The sequence below is a fragment of the Sus scrofa genome, chromosome 1 (genome assembly GCF_054392235.1).
Source record: "Sus scrofa isolate SSC_HxYL_T2T_F1_AM1 chromosome 1, Sscrofa_HxYL_maternal_Yorkshire_Landrace_v2.0, whole genome shotgun sequence".
NCBI classification, from domain to species: domain Eukaryota; kingdom Metazoa; phylum Chordata; class Mammalia; order Artiodactyla; family Suidae; genus Sus; species Sus scrofa.
Window position 1 is genome coordinate 10,859,043 of NC_139383.1, and position 21,948 is coordinate 10,880,990.

The following is a 21,948-nucleotide window of genomic DNA, read 5'->3' on the forward strand; positions in this document are numbered from 1 at the left end:
TAACTTCTTGAAGGTTCTAAAGATTTCAAGTGGCAGAACTGGATTTCAGACCCAGGAGAGGCTGATTCCAGAGCCTGATTTTTCCCTTATTCTATACTGCTTAGCTAGAATACTCTAGAAGAATATTTGAAAGAACTAAAGTGATGGTATTTGTACTGAGCATAGATGATGCTCTCATTTTCATTTCACTCAGGTGAGAGTTTTTTCTTTTGCACCGTTAAAATTTCATGACCTGCCATCTTTTTGTAATCACAATTCCCATAGATTTTAATAGGTAGGCGGCATTGGGCCCACGACTCCTTCCTGTTGCCATGGTTTTTAGTCTCCCATTAGGTCTGTTTCTGGCATTGTTATGTCTTGCTTATGGTATAGAACCAAAAATATGTGTTTACCATTCTCAGTTTATTCACATGTAGGGTGAAATATTCCAGACCCTATAATCTAGAGAAAATTATGGATTGAGTTTTATCTTTTGTCTGACTTCACTCAGGGAATTTCACTTTGGGTCTGTTGTGCCCACTGCCCCCATCCATAGTCAAGTCCAGCTGCTTCCACCCACATCAGAGTGCCCGAAGGATGGGAGTCTCACCCACGGTGGACTCGGCAGAGTGCCTGGTACTAACTGCCCGGTGAGCTCCTGTGACCCCAGAGAGTTTCCAGAGATGCTCAGGACACCTGTTCTTTTGGTTTAGAAGGACATAGCTCTTAGCTTTCAATGAATGTCAGTGTTTAATTTGTTAGCTTCCAATTTAGGCTTATTTTTGAGAATTCAAATCTCCTTTCAGACAAATTAGGTTAAACTGCTTGTGGTGAGGGAGCTGCTTGACCTTGAATCATTTTCTTTTTCCTTTTCGAAGGAGCATTGACAAAGGGGCTGACAGATGAGATTTAACACACTCTGGAGAAACCAGAGAGAGCTTACGAGCATAAATACACAGATCGAGGAGCAAGTGAATATGTCAGAGACTGGTGGCATCACCTCCCGAACAGAAACCAACCTTTTGGATGATTATATCTAGTGCCAAACAAATTGAATGGTATTTATTTTAAGCAGCTTTCTGTATTCAACTTCTAGGGATTTAACTGAGTCTAAACAAATTTTAGATAGGCAATATTAAAAATATGAAGAGACCCCAGAATGTCAAGAGTCTAATGTCTTCTTTAAAATATGATTGTACCTCTTTCATTTTTTTAGTTCAAAAAATGTTTTCCTATATCCGTAACAAAGATGCTGCTCTTAGATTCAATGAATGCTTGTCCCTAATGTCAGACAGAAATAGAAGGTCCCTAAAGAAAAGAGTCTACTCTTTTGAGCCCAAATTGAGGACCACCTAGCAGAGAAATACAGAAACTCATTTGACATGGAATATCTGATGTGGTCATTATCTAGGGCAGTGGTCATCAAATGTCGCACATATCAAAATCACTTTGGCAGGCTTATTAAAACAGGTGGCTGGGCCCCACCAGAGTCAGATATGGGAGGTCTGGGGTGAGGCCCACGATTCTGCATTTCTAGTAAGTTACCAGGGGATGCTGACTCAACCTCCTTTAAGAACCACTGTCAATAGATTTATAATGTGAGTCACATAGGGAATTTTAAATATTCCAGTAGCCTCATAAAATCATTAAAAGGAACAGGTGAAATTAATTATAGCAATATATTTTACTTAACCTAAGGTATCCAAAATGTTGTCAGTTAACATAGGGTTGATATAATAATGATTAATGAGCTATTTCCCATTCCTATTTTGGTATTAGGTCCTGGTGACCTGGTGTGTATTTTTGCTTCTGGCACATCAGATTTCAGACTAGCCACATTCCAAGTGTTCAGTAGTCACGTGTGGCCACTGGCTCCTGTATTAGGAAGTGAAGAGTGACTGTTCTAGTAAATTACATAGCCAAGAAAGAGCTTAGAGAGATCAACAGTCATTTTTATTTTTAGCTCTGGTTGGGCATCAAAATCATGAGTGGGAGCTTTTATTTTTATTTTTATTTTTTTGTCTTTTCAGGGCTGCTCCCACTGCATATGGAGGTTCCTAGGCTAGGGGTGGAGTCTACCAGCCTACACCACAGCCACAGTAACGCTGGATCCAAGCTTCACCTGCGACCTATGCCACAGCTCATGGCAACACCGGATCCTTAACCCACTGAGCAAGGCCAGGGATTGAACCTGCACCCTCCTGGATGCTAGTCAGATTCATTTCTGCTGAGCCACGATGGGAAGTCCCATGTGTGGAAACTTTTGAAATCTACTAATGCCTCAGGGCCACTAAAAATCTCATTTAGTTGGAGTGTGGTTGGGTGTTAGCACTAGTATTTTAAAAAACCTCCCCCAAGTGATTTCAATGTACAGCCTGGTTGAAAACCACTGGGGCTGGTGGAGGCACAACCAAAGGAAGGATTGACTCGTATACATAGGTTTCACCTCCACGTGTTTCCTTGGTGCTCTGGTCTAAATGTTTGTGTCTCTTCAGACCTCATATGTTGAAAGCCTAAGCGGACAGTTTTAGGAGGTGGGGCCTTTGGAAGGTGCTTTGGTCATGATGGCAGAGTCCCATGAATGAGCTTGGTGTTCCCATGAAGATAGGGCTTGGGCTATTAGGGAGGACACAGGAGAAGTGGGCAGTCAGCAGCCCAGGAAAGGGCTGTCACCAGACCATGCCTAGGTGGTGCCCTAATCTTGGACTTCCAGTCTCCAAAACAGCAGAAATAAATGTCTATTGTTCAGAAGCCACACAGTTTATAATATTTCGTTATAGCAGCCTAAATGGACTAAGACACTTGGCAAAGGAAAAAAAAAAAAACTAACACTAAGAGGACAAAGGAAAAGAATGCTAATACTAAGAGGTATGACACCTACCACTGGGAGGCAGACACTTCCAAAAAGATTATTTGATCCTTATAACCTTGTAGGCAGATCTCATTGCCATTTTGCCCAAGAGTCGAAATGCAGGAAGGTCAAGTAGGGCCCCCAGCTTCAGCTGTATTGAATCAAGAGCAGATCAAGCCACTGATCCCAAGACCCACTCCTTCTGTGGTATGGTCTTGTCTCAGTTGTCTTCCTTAACTCTAATTCAAATGTCCCTTCGTCTAAAACTGTGAGTACAAGCTCCTTTACCCACTTGTATGACTGAATACAATCTCTTCACTTAAAAAGAAAAACAAGTACATGGGAATTCCCTTGCGGAGCAGTGGGTTAAGGATCAGGCATTGTCACTACAGGGGCTCGGGTTGCTGCTGAGGCATGGGTTTGATCCCTGGCTTGGGAACTTCCACATGCCTTGGGTGTAGCAAAATCAAAAAGGGGGGGGGGGAGACAAGAAAAGAAAAACAAGCACAAATTCCATTAGTAATAAGAATCTAGATAATTTTCCAAATGTTTGGAGGTTGATTAAGATGATTTTAAAAGGCTGACTGTTTCCTCTTACTCTTTTGTTTTAAAGGGAACTTCCTCTGGGTCATAATTTAGATTTGCTTCTCTGAGCTGATAGAATGTCCATGTCATGTCTGAGAAACTTTTCTAGCCCTGACTTCTGTATCTGAAGTTGCCTTTCTTAGAACTTGCAGGAAGGCCATTGGCAGCGTGGTGTTGGGTGGGTTCTGGTAGCCTGGGGGAGGGAGGACCTGCAGCATATCCATCCGTGTAGTGCTGGCAGTCAAGGGCAGGTGCAGAGGGCTATTGGCTCACCTGGAACTACTGGTCCACATCCTCACATATTTTTATTATGAGATTTCCTGAATTATAATGTTTGTCAAAAGGTCTTTTGTGATTTTCTCTTGTATGGAATTCAGTATATTTAATATGTAATTTGAATCTCAGAACTGAAGTGACTTAAGCCCTTATTTATTTCAACTTATTCTCTTCCGCTCACTAGTTTTCAGGCTATATTATGTCTATTTGATGCTTAAAATTTTAATTACATTCCTATGTTTCACTTACAGTGTTTTCCTGGCCCACTTTTCATGTCCATCAAAATGATTAAACAAAACAGGAATTTGGGTCTCTCATTGATTTCAATTATCCTCAATTTCTCCTTTAACATTAATAGTGTAAGTAGATCTACCTAATTAAACCAGTTATTTGTTATCTTACCATTTAGGCCATGAGTGTGACCTTGGAATCCCACTGCTGAGAAGATTAGCCCTGAAATACTTTCTTGCAACTATTTTTGAGTGCCTGGATCTAAAAAAATTCAATAATAACCCTGTTCAAATACATGTTATACATTCCTAAAATTTGGTGGCTACTTGTTCAGAAAAAGGCATTTAATCTATCCTTTCTTCACTTTTTAGCAAATGGTCTGCATTATGGATCTAAGGATTTGACACAGAGGTAGTGATATTTGGCCAATTTATACTAGATTCAAGTCCACAACAAGGAGAAAACTCCAGACTGTGGACAGTCCTGTCCACAAGCAGAAAATAAGGTTGTATGGTTAGGTCTAGTTGAATTCAGTAAACTCATGCAATTAGGCCAAATAATTTTTTTTCAAAATTTTCTTCTTGACAAGAAAAGGGCATTGTATGTCTTCTCATCAGGTGAATTATGGAACTGAATTTGAGTCATGTACTAAGGGCTGCTTGGTGGTTGTGGTGGGGAGTGGGCACTTTAGCTCCCCTCAACACGATTTAGTCCCACCCCAAAGTTACTCCAAATAACAGACGAAAACATTGTACTTGTGATCCAAGTCCCTTAGGTCATTTCTGGCCAGACTCTATTTCCTCCTTGTGGCTTGTCCTGAAGTCTGTCTGTTCCATTCAGCTGATGCCTCAAAAGCTGAGGATGACATGATAGCTGTCAAGCACCTCCTCCTCTGAAGCTATGTGTGAGGCCACTTCCTGCATGTGTGGAGACTATGAGTCCAGACCATCAGCAGCCACCACCTACCTCTGGTCTTGCCAAAGAGGCGTGCTCTTGAGGACTGCTTAGGGACAGCAGTCAGTGTGCTGGACATTCTCCACCACCCCCAGCAGTGAGGACATTGGGCTTTACTGCAGCCAAATGAAGGAGGGAGCTTCAAGAGAAGCCAGCAGCGAGTTTTCTGCATCTTCTGAAGGTTAGGGAACACAGGCATTCTAGAAAGATGCATGCTGGCTTGAGCTGGCAGAGAAAAAGAGGCCTGAGTTCCCAGCAACATCCACACCACCCTAGGTAGGGCCAGGGGCCTTGTCTCCAGGCCAGGCAAGGGTCTGACAGAGAGTGTTACAGAGAGAGCCAACCTAGAGTTAGCTTAGAGGGGTTTTGCCCAGGAAGGCCCCTGGAAGGAGTGGTTTGACCCCAAGGAGGGATGGACACTTCATTCCGGGTCAGGAAAGAGTCAGCCCAGGGAAGTTCTTTGAAAGAACTGTAATAGAAAATACAAAGTTGGTTTCTGTTAGCCTCCTACAGAGTTGGTGCTGCAATAAAATAGCTATGAAAATGCAATTTCAAGTCATCCTCAATGAAAGATACAAGTAAAGGCATGGCTTATTTTGTAGCTTCTCTGGCTTTGTCTAAGTTAACTGTCCCTAAGGAATTTTGGAGCTATCCCACTAACTGTCTTGAACTAGAAAGATTTGTCTGCAGTGGCATGAGAGATGGGTCAGGGGAGCGAGACGAGTGAATTCCTGCTTCTTTTGCCCTTCCCTTCACTTTTCCCCCTTCAGATGTCCTTGTATGGAGCTTCAAGAATAACCCCCTGCCTAATCTATCATTGCACTTATAAAAATTATTCTTAGTTACTGCAATATGACTTATCTCCTGAACAAGTCCCTCAGCACAAAACTATCGGGGACTCACCCATACTTCGATTTGTATTTTCAGCACCTAGGACAGCTCCCGGCCCAAGTTTGTATTCTCGGAATGCTAGTTGTGAGGATGAATGAGCCTCAGTTCCGCCACTAGGCCTCGGCAGGCTGGGGCCTTCTTTGACAATTGACTTCATTCGGGCTGCAGTTTTCTCAGTAGTAGAAGAATTGGTCTCAACTCGTAAGTTTTGTTCAAACCACAAATCTCCAGTTCAGTAAGTTAAGAAAAGAAGAAGCAAATAACAGAAAGCTGCAATGAGGATGCTGAAGGTTGTCAGCTTGTAAGAATGGGGGAAGAGAGTGATACCACAGGCCAAACTAATTTGAGAACTACGTTCGGAGTGGTAACTGGGGCACTGGGAAGAACATTTTGGAAACATGTTTATCTGGAATAAAGCATATATCTCGTTAAAGACCAGTCTGTATCTCAGGTTTAAGTTGGAAATTTGGGGATTATCCTTATACGAGTGATAGAAGGTTGATCATCAAGTTGATTTAAAGTAATCAGGACAGAGTTGAGGATAAACTGAGAGTTGATGGTTAGAAAAGGGTAAAAGGGAAGAATCCTAAAAGGATAGAGCTATCAGGGATGGGATTCAGGAAAGCACTGTCCCATAGGAACCTAGGGGGAAAATTAACTCAAGGAATTTTTTTTTTTTTTTTTTTTGCAAAAACCAGACATTTTTAGTGTTTCCGGTTTAAGGTAAGAAAATAAAGTTTAATTTGATCGGATCTCCGAACGTCTCACCAATCCTCAGGGATTAGTGTGGCCTCTTTTACCACCACTGTCCCACAAAAAGCTGTCAACATGATATTTTTACTGTATCGTTCTGTACCCACAGGACAGAAAGTTCCAATTGAATTGGAGAAGAAGTAAAGTATACTTTCATTTGTATTTTCATTAATTATTGGGACAAAAAACATGTTAATTATTTCAGGTAGACTTTTAATGGATTTCTCTTAGAGCAGAGCAACAAATGATAAAGGGCTAATAAACCTTTGTCCACACATGAAGACACATTTGTTCTTCTTCTAAACATCTGTCTGACGTCACGTTGTCAGGCAAATGGGACTAAGTCTAGTTCTTTAAAGAACACCCAAAAATCCTTTTCTCCAGCTACTAGTGTGTGGAAAGGACCCTGGGATAGAACCAGGGATTGAGTGACACAATGTCCAGAGGACAAGTGAGAGTTTAGGCTTGGCAGAACCAGATAAACGAGCAGCTCAGGGGTGGGATAACCAAAAACTTCCGAAGGCAAACTAGTATGGGGACTAACTCTGGTAAAGTAATTTAAATATGCGTGTATTGGATATTATAGAAATTTTTCCAGTTTTTTTCTTTCTGATTGGGAGGTCAGTATACCTCTAGGTAATGTCCACTAACTTGAAAAGATTCAATGGAAGTGCCAATGACAGGAGGACATGCCCCAATATTTTTTCCCCTTATCTTTATAAAGGAACAAAATATATCCATGGTACCTCAAGGCAGAGGGAGAAAAAGATGTCTATATTATAAAAGCCTCTTTTGTATATATTATGAAATATCAAGAAATCCAAGAACAGTTTGAAAATTGCTCAGAATGCTGGGTGCGAGAAAGCTGTACTGAATCAAAGAAAGCCTCCAAAGGACACATTTTCAAAAGGAAATACTGCCAGCAAAGAGCACTGTGGACAATCAACATGAAAACAGGGGCTGATATAATCACAGCGAAAGGAACAAATGTTAAGCATTCTCCCCTTCAGCTCAGCTGGCCTATTATACCTCTGAATACCCAGGCTCACAATGCCTCCCGCTCCCTCCCTCCAATTTCAGAAGTGTCAGACAGGAGACACAGTGCCAGCAAAAAACCTTCCACCGATCTCTTGTTAGCTAACTGCGGTGTTTTGTTCTGCAGTTACATGTCTGCACGGGCCGTCATTGTGTCAGTCATAATTACCACCTGTTCGCTCGCTGCCTTCAGGTCCCATCACCTCTGCAGCATTAAGCAGCCGGCGGCAGGAAGCGGTGTCGATTGCCCAGGAGCAGCGACTGTCAGGCTCTGGGTTTCAGCGTATAATTGCCGCCTGTGCACAAACAGCCCTGGCCTCTTCCCCTGCCTCCCCTCATGCATCGGGCCGGAAAGAGCCAGCTGCAAGCGCTAACACTAACTCCCATTCTTTAGGTGGTGGAGATCAGAGGCACGTCAAATGTCATTTTCATGCCACAAATCAGATCTGAACTCTCACACAAACATGTCATTCTCTTTTTTAAAAAAAATGTTCAATTTTTAGAAACTGTACAGACCACATCTTCCTGCCCCTGCTCTTTAGTTTTGCTTTTCATAGCATCATCCTCTGAAGTTTTGGATGGGAGACTTTTTTAAAAATGATGTTTGGATGACATATTTGCATCTTTCCCCACTCATTTGAATATCACATGAACAAAATAATAAACTCTAGCTAACACTGATGGAGCACCTAGTGTGTAACAGGCATGGTTTTAAACATTCCCCATTGAGTACATAATGTCACCTTCACGATGCCCTAGTCAGGTGAGTAGCGGTTTAGCTCCCTTTTATGGGTGGAACTATCAAGGCATAGAATGGAGAAGCTCTAGCAGTCCCTTAACTGTGCCATTATCTTTTCTTGCCTCCAAACCTTGGGGGGTCCACATGGGGGTCCTCCTTATCAAGCTCATCTCTGCCTGCACCAAAAATACGTTTCAACTATCAGTTGCTTGGGAAAGCCCTTCCTGATCTCATCACCCAGCGCAAATTAAATACTTCTCTGAATTTGGTTTATAGCAGTCCGATAACTCTTATTTATGCCACTGTAATCATTGGTGTGTGTTTGTTACTTCCATGTGGGTAGGAACTCCCAACCTCCAAAATAAATTAGTTCCCCAAGTGAACTGTCCTCTAACTGACCCAGGACTAGTTCACCATTTATATAACTACTAGCAAGAAAAAGGTGATAGAAACTATAGCTTTTTTCCCTTAACTTTTCCAAACTATCAGGCCTTCATCTTTGTATGGTTATCGTGAAAGACCAGTCATGACTGTTTATGACTGACACAGTACTGTTCGAGAAGAGAATACTACATAGCATGTTTTAAATGTCATGCATATGCAAATGGACTCTATAGGTTCAAAGCTGTGATGCTTCCATGGGGCAGCCTGACAGAATTTGGAGTTATTCTGCCTTCCAGGAATCTCAGGGAGGGAGATGTGCCCACATGGAGTAAACCAGAGGTTCTCAAAGCGGGCTAACCGGGAGAAACACCTGAGGAACTTTAAAAGAAACAAACAAACAAACAAACAAAAACCACAGATTTCCTAGTATTCTACCACCGGTGGAGTGGAATGTTTGGAGTAGGAGCCCAGGAACACTCATTGTTCAAATTTACTTTCATTTTGATGATCACCAGTTTTGGAAGCAGTTATAGGCCTTGAAATGGCTTTAAATTGTTTGGTTTAAGTAGTGACTGAATATATATATGTAAGTGATCATCTGACGTGTGTGGCCATGGAGACCCCAGAGAGGCTGAAATAAACAATTCCCTAGAGTTGCATAAGTAGCATGAAGCAAATAAATGTGAAAGGGACTTTTTTTCCTCAATAACAGGGTCATTGGGAATAACCTAGAGGAGCTTTTGTACAATGCCTGTGCCCCAGGGCCCACACCTGCCAATTCAATCAGAAACGTAAATCTGAGCCGGGTTCAGACCACAGGGTTTGTAGGCAAGCAGTCAGGGACACAGCCAGGTCCCTGGTAGGATGAAGCGCATGGAAGGGAAGGTCTTGATCCGTGGCTCTTTGGGAATCATCCTGTGCTGGAAAGACAGCGTCATTCAGACAGACGAGCATTTCCCACCGACTTTGCTCCACGTGTTACTTCCTCAGGATCCTCTGAACAAAGGACGCCATGATCAAATACACTTGAGAAATGGCACGTCTTGCACATTCTCATCTCTGAGACTTACACGCAGGCATACGTTAGTGTCCCTGAAAAGGCCTGTGACCAAGAAAAAATTAACATGGTTTAATTCAGGTTTTGTCCATGGAAGCCATTTGTATTGTCACAGCATCGACTGACATCCTGTGGACTTCAGAGGCCGTGGCTCCGGTGAGGAGGAAGGGGACTGGAGCCCCGTGCAGGGTGGCCTGTGGCTGGGGCTCTTCTCCATCGTATATTAAGCAGTTGAGGGACCTGGACCTCAGAATCCCAGGTTTGAGAGCTCGGTTATAAAGGACGGTGGTGTGCTGGGAGGATGGAGATGGGCCTCTATCAGTGTGAATGAATCAGGGTGCTTGGACTCTAGTTCTGGGATGTCTTCATTTATTAGGTTGTAGAAGCTTCAAGAGGCCACAGAAACCTCCTTCCCCCACCTTCAGCAGAACAAAAAACTTTGGCCTGCATCCTGACTTGCTCTGTTCATTGACATGTAGGAGGGACATACATTGAGTCCTGGCAGAAGCCTTCAATATACTTGCATAGTTTGGTCCTGACTTCTGGCTCTTCCTTCTGCCCTGAGAACAGTGAGCTCAGATAATAGCTGCTCCCCCAGATAACAGTGGGCTCCAGGATGAGAAGACTCACGGAGCAGGACCTAGCCCAGCCTGGCTCAGTCCTCATGTAACCCAAGCAAGAAATAAATGTTTATGGTAAAAAAACAGAGAGATTCTAGTGTAGTTTATTACCACTAAGTGCAACATATAAACCTTCATTAGTTCCTGATTCAAAGAAACCAAACCAAAAATATATATATATATAAGATACTCAGAAAAATTTGTACACTGACCTTAAGAAATTGGTGTCATTTTAAAAGATGTAATAGAACTATTTTGCTTGTGTTTAAGGAAAGAATCCTTATCTTTAGTGATCCACACTGGGATACTTTTGCATAAAGTGATACAATGTGGGGACAGGGAAGTGTGTGTGCTACAGCAGGAAGAGAGCTAGGTAGGAGCAGAGAGAGGGGGGCACGGGGACAGGTGGCAGGAAGCCACAGCAGGGTCCATGGGCAGATGTAGAAAAGTGGGAACCTCCAGACTGACAGAAAATCACACATTTGGGGTGATAAGTGCCCTGGAGGCAGACAAAGAGAGGTGGAAAAGGGAGGGAATCTCCAGCATCCAGGTGGAACCTGTTGCTCATTATGCCCTCATTATCGTAAAATTGCCTATGCAGATAAGAAGTACCCACCATGCACTGACGCCATGACACTTCCAATCAAAGCTGAATAAGGACAAAAATCTCTCCTCCCTTCGAGAAGGTGGACCTGGGATGAAAATGAAGGAATACAACCCCCAAACCCCTCCTTCCCAATAAATATTCTGCCCACTCAATTGAATGCCTCATAGCTGGCATGCCAAAGAAACACGGGGCAGCTGCCTGCCTCTCTGCCCACCTCTCTTTAAGAGGTGTGTTTCTCACTTGAAAAGATCCTTACTTTACTTTCTCAATTTCTGTCTCCTTTCTGAATTCCTTCTGCGACCAGACAACAACCTTCCCTTCAGGAACAGGTGGAATTATAAGTGAACTGAGAATGTCCAGGGATTGGTCATCCTTGAAGCTGGGAAATGGATAATTAGGTGTTCACCTTATTATTTTCCTTTTGTCTATGTTTGAAATTTTCTACAATAAAGCGAGAAAGTCAACATTCACAAAAACTCTGTAAGTTGAAGATTCGTGGAGTTCTTTGTTAGAATGAGAACAATCTTCTAATTTCATAGCGTTGCCAATGAGCTATCGCTATCATAAAAGAGTCAGCCAGAAATATCTAATAATTTCCACTATGCAATTATTATCACTATTTATCTCAGTGGAAATTGGTGCATACTTGGAGTTGGAACACTAAGAAAGAGAAATGAAGATCTAGAGAACTCAAGGGATAATTATCCTTTTTGAATATTGACACACTTACATGTTTTTCCAGACGTAGATTTTGTGTAGGCGAAAGCTATTTGATTATAAAAGATCCGGTTTCTCCAAATTTTTCAGAGGTAAAAACTTCATTAATTAACATCAAGGAAAATGGAGCATCTGTTACTTTTTTGTCAACAGATTTTAATAATATTGAACATTGCTAATTGGATAGAACTGAAATATAGCTCTTTGTATGTTAAATTAAAATGGTTTCTTTTGCTATTTTTTTCCACTCAATTTTATTTAAACCATGGCAACTCTTCAGTGTTTTCCTCCACCGCTTAAGTGATCTTGAATACTTACAGACAAAATATGATGCATATCAGAAAATACTGTCGTTATTGCTGTTGTGATAGTTACTGTGACCTAGAAGGAGAAGGAAGGCAATCAGTCTTACTCATATTCCAGCTCATGAGCTCTGGAAAGTTTCTAAAGTCAGAGATGAAACAAGTACACTTTATAGGCTGATGGAGAAACCACAAATGCAGCCCTGGTTAAAGACCTGTTGAAAGATCTGCCGACATAGGAGTGATGGGATCGTAGATGGTAGATAGTGGATCTTTGTTTATCTTTAAACACCGACTTTATTACCAACAGATTGTAAATTAACCATGAATAGCTGGAAGTAAACTTTGGACCCAATTTAACCTCAGCATTGATTGATTGGAATCAGAGTCACAGTTGAACTAATCAGAATCTAGTTTGGAATGAAATGGAAAGATGAAAATGGAGGCAGATAACTCAAGGTCCAAATATGGACTTTAACTATTTTAAGCTTTGTGGCTTTGGGCAAAGAAATTACTCACCTCCCGAGTAATATGCTTCTTCGTTTGTGCAGTGATGATGAAAAGATTTACCATGGAGCATTGCAGTGAAGGCAAATTTTTAACAGCCCTCAAATTCTCCTCCTCTTCCACCTTCCCCTGTGCCTGTGCAAGTCCTGGGCCAGGAATCAAACCTGTGCCACAGCAGTGGTCTGAGCCACGGAGGTGACAACACCAGATCCTTAACCCACTGAGCCATGCTGGAACTCCTCAGAGAAAGGCTTTTAAGTATTCTTGGTTTTCACACACTGGCATCCTCTTGGGTGCTGTTGGTGTGTCAGTTGTGGGTCCTGACAACAGTCTTTGTCAAAGGCTAGGTTAGGCTAGGATCCTGCAGGAACACTTCCTATCAGTGGAAGTGGCTTAGCTCATCTCAGAGAAATTGGAGCTGAGATGTTACTCAGCCTAAGCAGGTTCTGAAAAATCTCACCCAGGTGACTCAATTTTCCTGCAAAGACCAGACTAGACAGGAAAGCTTCACCCTGACACAACACAGCAGCTCTGATGCCCTGAATTGGTGACCTCTCTCCTGGTATAAGGTTCCCAGGGCCTTTTCTTTTCTTTTTTTCTCCAGCTTTTGAGGTATAATTGACAAATAAAAATTAATATGTATTCAAGGTGTACAGTGTGATAGTTTGATATACATACACATTGTGAAGTGATTACTACAGTCAAGTAAAATAACGCATCCATCACATTTTGGGGGAGTGTGATGAGAACACAAAATCTGCTCTCAGCAAATTTCAAGTATACAACGCTGTGCTGTTAATTATAGTCATCGGGCTGTGCATTAGGCTCCCCAAACGTCTTCATTTTATAACTGAAAATTTGTACTCTTTGACCAACATCTCCCCATTTTCTCTGCCCCCTGGTAACCACCCTTCTTCTGTTTGGTTCTATGAGCTTGAATTTTTGAGATTCTACATGTAAGTAAGATCATACAGTATTTGTCTTTCTCTGCTTGGCTTATGTCATTTTGTATAATGTCCTCTAGGTTTATCTATGTTGCTGCAAATGGCAGGGTTTTCTCCTTTATGTGGCTGAATAATATTTCATTGTATGTATATTTCTACCACTTTTCTTTATCTAGTCATCTATTCACAGACACTTAGGTTGTTTCCATAGCTGGACTATTGTGAATAAAATGGGAAAAGAAGATTATCTTTAATAAATGATGTTAGGATAACTGGATATGAACACGCAAACAGATGAAACTGGACCTTTCTCTTTACACCCCTAGATCTTCCTTCCCCAAAGCTAGTAGTATGTCTCCTGTTCTTGGCAACTAAGTCGTAAGACAAGGCCACCTTATTCCTTGAGTCCTTCTCAAATCTTTCTAAATGTTTTTCTCTCTCATTCGAAGGTATTCAAAGTTCTTAATTTTTTCCCTTAGAGGTAAAAGCTGTGGGGGTTATATATCTGATATAAAGTTTTGGTCTTTCCAGTTCTTTCTGTAAAAGGCAGTCAAGTTTATACTCACCAACACAGGCACACACACACATCCTCTATGCTTCATAGCCTCTAGGCTACAAAATTATAAAAAGCAACTCTGTTTTTGTTTTTGTTGTGTTTGTTTTGTTTCAGTTGGTCCTTAATTCTACATCTTTATTTTAGGAGTTGTGGGGAAAAGACAGAGTAGAACTCAGGTGTAAATTCTGTACAACTCTATGCGATATTCAAAAACAACTGTCAACACTCTTGGAACTCCTCATTTGAATCAGGGGCTTATGAAGATGCAAAAGTGTCTAAGATAATAGTTCCTGGGTTTAATGGGCCTAACATCCTTAATGTTAAATATAGTTTATGGAAAGCTGCGACTTTTTACCTCTTCATGGCATAGATGACTTCCAGGATTTTCTCTCTTTGTGTATCGTAATTCTGGGCTCTGAGGGGAAAGGAGAATAATGTTTAGGGTGTGAGAGCAAAGGAAAAGCAAGAGAACAAAGTGCCACTAAGGGTACACTTAGTAGCACTTTATTGCTAATAAAATGCTTGTTCATCTATTGCTTCATTGTCCCTCAAGGAAGGCACCTCCCTCCCTTTGCCCGCACTGTGTGTTGGGCACCTTCTGTGCCAGGACTCCAGATATCCAGGAAAGGAATGATCCCTCCTTAGGCTTTGAGCAGTCTAAGAAGCAATAAGAAAAATCAGCAATTCCAGTACGGTGTAATAGGTTACATATTATAAAAACAGATTTCTAGTAAAAGTCGATTGAGCCCAATTCGGCACTGCTTACTGAATAGAAATTCCAGGCACTGTTAAAGGATCTGAATCGAGTTTGATGTGTAAAAGAAAACAGGACAACACCATGGAAAGAGAAATGAATCTGGTAGCTTGAGGTGGACTCAACCACTTGTGAGCTGGGTGCTCTGGGAAAATTATTTTGGGATGGGTCGGGGAACTGCATAGGATGAGCATCTGGAAAATCACGGTAGAAGATGAATCTTGACGAGTGAGTAGCCAGTCAGTAGAGGAAATGGGTGGAAAGGCATTTCAGATGCTCACTGGTTCATAAGCTCAGAGGCAGGAAGATGGGTCGACCAGTTGGCTGCAGAGCGGAGGACTAGGGCTGGTGGTGGCTGGACAGGCAGTGATGGAAATCAACTGGTAAGCCCAGTCTGAGATCTAGGTGAAGTCATTACAGGATTCCCAGCAGGCATGACCCTTCGCCTTTGCACATGCACAGTGGATTAGAATAAATTAGAATGACAGCAGAGGCAGGGGGCCTGTTGGGATACTACAGGAACATCTGTGGCAAGAAATGATGAGAAGCCAGACCACTCTGGGCTCTGCTGTGAGTATGCAAAGGAGAGGATGGGCTGAGAGAAATATAGTATCATAGCTGACAGCTGACATGGAGCGAGCGTACCAGTACTGGCAGGCCCCTTTACACAGATATCTAATTTAATGCTCAAAGTAGGGCACATGCAAAATGAGATACAAGGCACAGTTAGGCTGCATCACACATTGTGTGAATTAGGAAACAGTGCCTCCTAATGGTGGGTACAGGGTGTGGGGAGAAGATGGTATCTGGGTGGGTAGAGAAGTACCCCCTTCCTGTGGGGAGGCAGAGGTGTGCCAGGTCACACAGCTCAACAAATGAAGGATCCAGCTCTCCCTCACTGGGTGCCTTTGTGTAGTGCCCCCTCCCACAGTGTGAATGACCAGTTTTCAGATGAGGACCTCACTAGTTCATTAGCCAGCGCTTACATCTTCATGGTCTAACTTTAGGGGCTGTGTTGGTAAACATGTGTGGTTGGCATCATCACCTTGACTTTTACAGATAAAGACACTAAAGCTCCCAGGGCTTAATGCAGTTTGCCCATCACTAGAAATCCAGAGGGGTAGAGAGGGACATGAAACTCAAAATGTGTCTCCAAATCTCACTCTTCTAAATCAAGTTAACCTTGATAGTTTTAACTGGCAAAAATAAGACAGAGTCCAAGAAGTTGTGGGCTAGCAATTCGGGGGGTTGAACATGGATAAATTGCTTTAAAGTTATGAACTGTGTTTCTAAAACTATGATTTTGGAGCGATTAAATTGTCATCAATCTCTTGTGGTCATATTTTCAATGCTGAAAAAATGCCTCGTTTGCAAATTTGATACTTCTTTCCCCTTAGCATTACTGAATAGCATTTTCTATGAAACAGAGGGCAGTTTTGCAATATTACCAGAGTTATACAAAAATACACTTGGGTACAATAAGTACTGTAATATTTGTGAAAATGACCCCTATCATATGGAGATTTCCTGTTGCGGGTGTTCCGTAATTGTGTATTCAGATGCTAATTGCATGAAGAGCTCGCCACCGCTTTGAGGTGTGTTGACAACTATATATCCTGAACTCGTGTGTCTTTTCAGCCTCAGAATACACAGAGTCATAATAATAATGACTCTAAAATGTCTGTCATCTAACAAGTCTTATGTTCTTCCCACACAATAACTGATAAATCATTTTTTCCATCACCCCTCTGAGACAAACAGTGCTTTTCTATTCCTTTTACAATGAATCTGAGATTTGGAATAATCTGCAGCCATATGCTGCTGTGATAACGGGGATGGGACGATGATGAAGAATGCTTTCCATGTGGTCCTTTGTGGATAAAAGAAACACCTACCTGCGCATCATCTTGGATACTGACCAGGACCTTGTGTGAAAGGATTATTATGCTTCTGTCTTCACAGATGGGGAAATAGAGGCTTAGGAAACTTGAGTTCATTCACTCATTTATCCACTAACTCAACAATGGCTTAGGGACTACATGCTGGGGACCAGCCAAAGTGCTGACTAAAGGGATAAAATTATCTTCCTGTGTGAGGCTTATATTTTGGTACCTGGTCACCTGCTATATTAGTCAGCTCGGCCTTCCTCAACAAAATATAGACCTGGTGGCTTAAATAATGGAAATATATTTCCTGAGTCAGAAGGTTGGAAGTCCATGATCAAGACATTGGCAGGGTTGATTTCTCCCAAGGGCTTGTCTCCTTGGTTCATGGATAGCTGGCTTCTTGCTGTGTCCACACGTGGCTTTTCTTCTATGCATGTCATGTCTGGTGTTTCTTTGTGTGTCATAATTTCCTCTTCTTAGAAGGACACCAGTCAGATTGGGTTAAGGCCCACTCTGAGGTCATTATTTAAACTTAATCACCTCTTTAAAGGTCTCTCCAAATACAGTCATGTTTATGGTACTGGGGGGCAGGAGAAGGTTAGTACTTCAACACAGGAATTTGGAGGGACACCATTCAGACCATAACACCCGAATAACACATCACATCCACAGATGATGGATATGAGAGTCAGGATTTATAGGTTTGCTTTTCCAACCTATTAGCAGAACCCAAACATGCTGCCTGCATGTTATCTACCAGATTAAGACCAGAAACACTGATGTAGGATGCCAGGGAAGTGTGTGTGTGTGTGTGTGTGTGTGTGTGTGTCCTTATGACCAAACTACTTACACAAAAGAGAAACTTCAGTTTAGGGTAACTGCCCTCTTGAAGCTGTGCTCCCTAGAACTTTCTGATTCATTCTTAGATCTCGCCAATTATTCCTGGCCCTTCAGCGGTCAGGTCTTGCCCAACCCTCTTCTAAATCTCATTCGCTGACTACAAAATTCACACCATTTAAAAGTGGTAGCTTCAGAGTTCCCATCATGGTTCAGTGGTAACGAACCTGATTAGTATGCATTAGGATGCCAATTGGATCCCTGGCCCCAATCCGTGGGTTAAAGATCTGGCGTGGCTGTGGCTGTGGCTGTGGCTTAGGCCAGCAGCTGCAGCTCTGATTCAACCCCTAACCTGGCAACTTCCATGTGGTCCTAAAAAAACATTTTTTAAAAAAGCAAAAAATTGAAAAATGTTTCCTCTTCTGCACCAACCGCTTAATCTTTACCAGTGGTTTACCTTTTCTAACACATTTGATAATAATACTTTTTGTTTTTCTTCTTTTTAAGATCAGTTTTAATTGTGCATTTTTGCCTGCTATGCTAGTATAAACAAGGCTATTGACTGAATAATATTTTTTGTAAAAAATGTCTTAGGAAGCCCTTTTGCTTTTTTTTTTTAAACACTTCTCCTAAGCTCAGCCACATCTGTACCACTGAAATTTCTGTTCTGTGCTTTCAGTATACAGACTGTGAAATAAATAAAAGACAGCTTCTGCATTTGATAACCTTGAAGTTCTCAGAGTATGTTTCCTTCCAAGGCTGGGTAAGTAAATGTTTTCAAGTGACTTAAGTAGATGAGGATGGGGGTGGGGATGTGGTGCCGAGGGAGTGCACCTGGCTTTTACATGAAACAAGAACAGGGCTTGAGATATTCCAAACTCAAATTAGAAGAAGTAAGCAAAAGTGAGGAGGGAAAAAAAGACCGCAGTGGCATGATTTTATAATTTCAGATGCACACCATGTGACCTGTCAATACTGCAATACCAACCGAACCTCTTATTTCCCTAACGTATTCAGTAGCTCTATGGTGCTTTTCTTCTGGAAAGAGTACAGATGACTTCACATGTGCCCCTTTTTCCCCACAAGTACCACCTCTGCATGTAATGCAGCTGTCTCTAGTGGTTCTAGAGCCACGATTTAATGGAAAATAATTGGATACCTTCTTCAGTGATCATCAGAAAGATACTTGGGATACAAAGGAAATAGTAAAGGCAGTCTGAATGAATGATGTAAGTGAATTCTGGACTAGATATTAACTATTTTTTTATGTTAATGATAGTAAAAAATGGCCCTGTTTTAGTAAAAACAAAAATAGTATCCAAAGCATGAAGGTCTGTATTTCTCCTATAAATATGCATTTTCTTCATAGACTTAGCCATTTTGAGGGTTGAAGTTTTTCAGGGCAAATAATTCTGTGGTGCCTTATTTTTCAAAGGATGAAAAGTTCATGTAAGGTACATACAATGATCTTTTGCTGTCTAAATATGAAGCAGATACTAGTGTAATCTCCTGAATCAGGGCAGACTGGCGTGTTCTGAGATAAGCAGGGGTCAGCGAGATTTTGCTATAAAAAGCCAGATAGTAAATATTTTAGGCTTTGTGGATCAAACCATCTCTGTGACAAATACTCAACTTCGCACTTGCAGCATGAAAGAAGCCGGAGACCCATGCAGATGAATGGGATGCTGAGATTTCAATACAACTTTTATTGTGGACACTGAAATTTGAATTACTCATGTTTTTTGTGTGTCTCAAAAATATTCTTCTGATTTTTTCCGACAACTTGGAGGAGTAAAACATTCCTAGCTTGTGGCTGGTACAAAACGTGAGGTCCACTGTTACTTGCTGAGCCGTAGGATCAAGGCTTTTGTGGCATCAGACGTTGAATTTATGCTATTTAGGGATATGTCCCATTATTGATTTGAATGGGGCATTAAGTAATAATATCAGTATCACTGAAGTATCAGATAATTGCACTGCTATATTGATAAGACCTTGATTTTCTGCCACATGTAGCCAAAATCTGCCAAATTGCCGCATTCTCTTAGATTCTAATTCCACATAGTAGGGTGTGTGTGTGTTTTTTTTTTTTTTTTTTTTTTTTTTAAGGGTTAAGTCTTTCATACCTTACTTCTCTCCCTACCCATTCCTCCATTAAAAGAGACTCTTTTGTAGCCTGGTTCCAGATCTTCTCTGACGTTGAATAAAAAAGAGAAGGCCATGGAGGCCCAGGAAGTGAAAGCCGGAGAAACTAGGCTGACTTACTGGTCAAAGACTGGAGAGTAAAAGCTTATTTGCTTATTAAATATTGGAGTTCTCATTGTGGCTCAGCAGTTTACGAACCCAGCTAGTATCTATGAGGATGTAGGTTTGATCCCTGCCCCCCCCCCCAGTGGGTTAAGGATCCAGCATTGCCGTGAGCTATGGTGTAGGTCACAGATGAAGCTCGGATCCTGCGTTGCTATGGCTGTGGTGTAGGCTGGAAGCTGCAGCTCTGATTCTACACCTAGCCTGGGAACTTCCATATGCTGCAGGTGCTGCCCTAAAAAGACAAAAAAAAAAAAAAAAAAAGGCAGGTATGAGAAGATAGGGAATATCATTACAGCTGGAACTAGAGGAAGTTTTGGACTTTCAGATATGAGAGGCTGTCCAGAAGAGAACTGAAGGAAGCAGGAAATAAATCTGAGTAGTGTTTTATGTTATTAATTGGTTCCCTTTTGATCTTTTTTAAGAAATATGAGTAAATATTAAAGATCTCTTTTTGAGTTTAATTTTGGCTGCTAGGATATGTGTCTTGGTTAAGATTCCATATAGAGACCAGTCCACATGAGGCCCCAGAATTTATTAGTTAGATAACTGTCTAAAATATCATAAAGAGAGTAACATCACATGCACAAGACAATGTGTTTTATTTTTACTTACTCTTTTCTAGATATTTTGGAATTACTAAATATTTCAAGGACTTTGACAAAGAATGTACAACACTCACAGGGGCTAGACTTGCCAAAAAATAGGTTAATTAGAATTTTAGCTTTGGGCTTTGATGGTAAGGATTGCTCACTGCTTGTGCTTCTTCTAAGAAGGAGGCTGGAGCCTTTGTTTTGGTTCACAGGTGGCAATCTGAGTTGGATTCCTCATTTGAGTAATGCACTCTCTAAGAGACCAAAGAACAGCATTAAGAAAATAATTAATTTTAGAAGGCAATTGCCACTTTGTAAATTAAGAAGTATCTATTTATGTGCTCAGACTCAGAAGAATTATAACACATGATTCTTATCCAGTGAGGGCTTACTGTCGACTTAGTTCAGATAAACATGAAAAGGTAGAGAAGAGAGAGTAACCTAAGAATGACGGCCACATAGCCTACTGGGTCACAAATATAAATCTACAGATATACAAGATACTATGAATTGTTTAGAGTAGCTGTCAAAACTTCCATTAGAAACTTTATTTGAAAGGCAGAAAGATTATAAAAACATGTTCAATGAACAAATGATTGCAGTAGCCCTCTATCCTGAGCCTAAACCTGTGCTTTAGGGTCCATCTGAAACACACAGTTGCTCTTCTTAAGCCATTTGGTTTCTTATACATTTTTTCACTCTGACTGACACCATCCACATGCTTGTGAACTCTGATAGGATCATAGCCCCCAAATAACTCTTTCGAATGCAATTAAATTTTAAAGTAATTTAACAACTAAAGGACAACATCCAAAGGAATGAAACTGATTTGCTCAGTTCTTTCAGACCTCAGGCAGCAATCAAATTATCACCAAGATCTTTGCCAATAAGAGCAAAAAAATGGTTTTGAATAATCAAATGCTTTGCAAATACATGAAACTCTTTCCCCCCCTCTAAAATCTCTATTCAATGGTTCCTATCTTGGTTGTAAAAGATTTTGATCAAGATGTCCTATAATCACACTGGTACACCAGGTTTGCTCATCCGCATAGTGGCTGACTGATATATATCATTGTAGGAACAGTTGCCTGTAACAGTAGAACTAAGCTTATGCATAGGATGTCAGATAAACAGGGAATATGACATATTCTCTTATTTACTCTGAGTCTGCTAAGGTCTCAGTTATAAAGAGTATGAGGCAGCTACATCTTCAGTTCATATAGTGAGAGCCTCATGTCAACCACAGAAAGCTAGAAATGCACTGAATGAGTCATTCATCTTCTATTTAAATTTTAATACATACCATGACTTAAAACATTTATTCTAGTGTGTTTCAAGCTCCCCAGAGGTCCACCCAATGATGGATGATTTCCATTCATGGACCCAGCACTGAGTCAGTCAGAGCAGAAGCAGGACCCTAATTCCCACTATATGACTGGATTGTCCGTTAGTCTTGTTAGGTGACTCACATGCTGGGGCTGCCACGGATGTTCCTGTAGCCTGAATCCTCACTGTGTTTGCTAAATTGGGCTTGTGTGTAATTTCCATGCCTGGTGCTTGTGTTCTTTCCTGACACAGAAGGC

At 41.4% G+C, this 21,948-nt stretch overlaps 1 long non-coding RNA gene across 8 annotated transcripts in view; it reads left to right on the top strand.

Moving 5' to 3' along the window:
- The window catches only part of LOC102161179 (uncharacterized), a 708,589-nt gene that overhangs the window by 529,215 nt on the left and 157,426 nt on the right, over positions 1 to 21,948 (top strand). For 5 of the 8 annotated variants that reach the window (XR_014844208.1, XR_014844205.1, XR_014844201.1 and 2 more), the window contains one exon: positions 18,145 to 18,228. The exons of the other annotated variants lie outside the window; for them this stretch is intronic. This is a non-coding gene — a long non-coding RNA (uncharacterized LOC102161179). The remainder of the gene's footprint in view (positions 1 to 18,144; positions 18,229 to 21,948) is intronic. 8 annotated transcript variants of the gene reach the window in all.